Source organism: Arachis stenosperma, chromosome 4, assembly GCF_014773155.1.
Source record: "Arachis stenosperma cultivar V10309 chromosome 4, arast.V10309.gnm1.PFL2, whole genome shotgun sequence".
Taxonomy (NCBI): Eukaryota; Viridiplantae; Streptophyta; class Magnoliopsida; order Fabales; family Fabaceae; genus Arachis; species Arachis stenosperma.
Genome location: NC_080380.1, coordinates 33,912,612 through 33,915,339, shown reverse-complemented (window position 1 = coordinate 33,915,339; position 2,728 = coordinate 33,912,612). Strand labels below are relative to the sequence as shown.

Here is a 2,728-nt window from a genome sequence, read left to right as displayed (position 1 = left end):
TCATATCCTTTCAAATTGTTTTTAAATCATATCTTTTCAAATTGTTTTCAAATCATATCTTTTCTATTACATCTTTTTAAAACCAATCATATCTTCTTAACCACATCTTTTTCAAAATAGTTTTCAATCAAATCTTTTTAACTTCTAATCTCAAAATCTTTTTCAAAAATCACTTGATTTCTTTTCTATTTTTATTTTCGAAAATTAAATAATGTTTTTCAAAAATGTTTTCAAAATTTTTCATTTAATTTTCGAAAATCCTCTTCCCTCCTTCTCACATCCTTCTATTTATGGAGTACTACTCCTTCTTAATGCACAATTCGAACTCTAACTAATCAAGTTCGAATTCTTCTACCTTCTTTTCTTCTATTTTTCTTTTCCTCTGACACTTCAAGGAATCTCTGTACTGTGACATAGAGGATTCCACATTTCTCTTGTTCTCTTCTCTTTCATATGAGCAGGAGCAGAGACAAAGGCATTCTTGTTGAAGCTGACCCTGAACCCGAGAGAACCTTGAAGAGAAAGCTAAGAGAAGCCAAGGCACAACTCTCTTTAGAGAACCTGACCGAATTCTTCAAAGAAGAAGAACACATGGCAGCCGAAAACAATAACAATGCCAACAATGCAAGGAAGGTGCTGGGTGACTTCACTGCACCTACTCCTGATTTTTATGGGAGAAGCATCTCTATCCCTGCCATTGGAGCAAACAACTTTGAGCTTAAGCCTCAATTAGTTTCTCTAATGCAACAGAATTGCAAGTTCCATGGACTTCCAATAGAAGATCCTCATCAGTTCTTAGCTGAATTCTTGCAAATCTGTGACACAGTCAAGACTAATGGGGTTAACCCTGAGGTCTACAGACTGATGCTATTCCCTTTTGCTGTAAGAGACAGAGCTAGAATATGGTTGGATTCTCAACCTAAAGAAAGCCTGGACTCTTGGGAAAAGCTAGTCAATGCCTTCTTGGCAAAGTTCTTTCCACCACAAAGATGGAGTAAGCTTAGAGTGGAAGTCCAAACCTTCAGACAGAAGGATGGAGAATCCCTCTATGAAGCTTGGGAAAGATACAAACAATTAATCAGAAGATGTCCCTCAGACATGCTTTCTGAATGGAGCATCATAGGTATTTTCTATGATGGTCTCTCTGAACTATCTAAGATGTCCTTGGATAGCTCTGCTGGAGGATCTCTTCATCTGAAGAAGACGCCTGCAGAAGCTCAAGAATTGATTGAAATGGTTGCAAATAACCAATTCATATACACTTCTGAAAGGAATCCTGTGAACAATGGGACTAGTCAGAAGAAAGGAGTTCCTGAGATTGACACTCTGAATGCCATATTGGCTCAGAACAAGATATTGACTCAACAAGTCAATTTGATTTCTCAGAGTCTGTCTGGAATGCAAAATGCACCAAACAGTACTAAGGATGCTTCATCTGAGGAAGAAGCTTATGATCCTGAGAACCCTTCCATGGAAGAGGTGAATTACCTAGGAGAACCCTATGGAAACACCTATAATTCTTCATGGAGAAATCACCCAAATCTCTCATGGAAGAATCAAGAGAGACCTCAACAAGGTTTCAATAATAATAATGGTGGAAGAAACAGGTCTAGCAATAGCAAGCCTTTTCCATCATCTTCTCAGCAACAGACAGAGAGTTCTAAGCAGAATACTTCTGACTTAGCAACAATGGTCTCTGATCTAATAAAGACCACTCAAAGTTTCATGAATGAAACAAGGTCCTCCATCAGAAATTTGGAAGGACAAGTGGGTCAGCTGAGCAAGAAAGTTACTGAACTCCCTCCTAGCACTCTCCCAAGTAATACAGAAGAAAATCCAAAAGGAGAGTGCAAAGCCATAGACATGGCCGAATATGGAGAGGAAAGAGAGGAGGAGGACGCCACTGAGGAAGACCTCAGTGGGCGTGTACCAATCTCCTCTGAGTTCCTCAATGAGGAACAATGGGAATCTGAGGCTCAAAATGAGACCATGGAGATTCCATTGGACTTACTTCTGCCATTCATGAGCTCTGATGAGTATTCTTCCTCTGAAGAGGATGAGTATGTCACTGAAGAGCAAGTTGCTAAATACCTTGGAGCAATCATGAAGCTAAATGACAAGTTATTTGGAAATGAGACTTGGGAGGATGAACCACCTTTGCTCACCAAAGAACTGGATGACTTGTCTAGGCAGAAACTGCCTCAAAAGAGGCAGGATCCTGGGAAGTTTTCTATACCTTGTACCATAGGCACCATGACCTTCAAGAAGGCCTTGTGTGACTTAGGGTCAAGTGTAAACCTCATGCCCCTCTCTGTAATGGAGAAATTAGGAATCTTTGAGGTGCAAGCTGCAAGAATCTCATTAGAGATGGCAGACAATTCAAGAAAACAAGCTCATGGACTTGTAGAAAATGTTTTGGTGAAAATTGAAGACCATTACATCCCTACTGATTTCATAGTCCTAGAGACTGGGAAGTGCATGGATGAATCCATCATCCTTGGTAGACCCTTCCTAGCCACAGCAAAGGCTGTGATTGATGTTGATAGAGGAGAGTTGATCATTCAAGTGAATGAAGAATCCTTGGTGTTTAAGGCCCAAGGACATCCCTCTATCATCATGGAGAGGAAGCATGAAGAGCTTCTCTCAAAACAGAGCCAAGCAGAGCCCCCACAGTCAAACTCTAAGTTTGGTGTTGGGAGGCCACAACCAAACTCTAAGTTTGGTGTTG

General features: G+C 40.2%; 1 non-coding gene across 1 annotated transcript; it reads right to left on the bottom strand.

Moving 5' to 3' along the window:
* Nucleotides 1–996: 996 nt before the first annotated feature.
* On the bottom strand, nucleotides 997–1,104 carry LOC130978125 (small nucleolar RNA R71). Its single transcript, XR_009085785.1, has one exon. It is a non-coding gene; the product is annotated as a small nucleolar RNA R71 (small nucleolar RNA).
* Nucleotides 1,105–2,728: the final 1,624 nt, after the last annotated feature.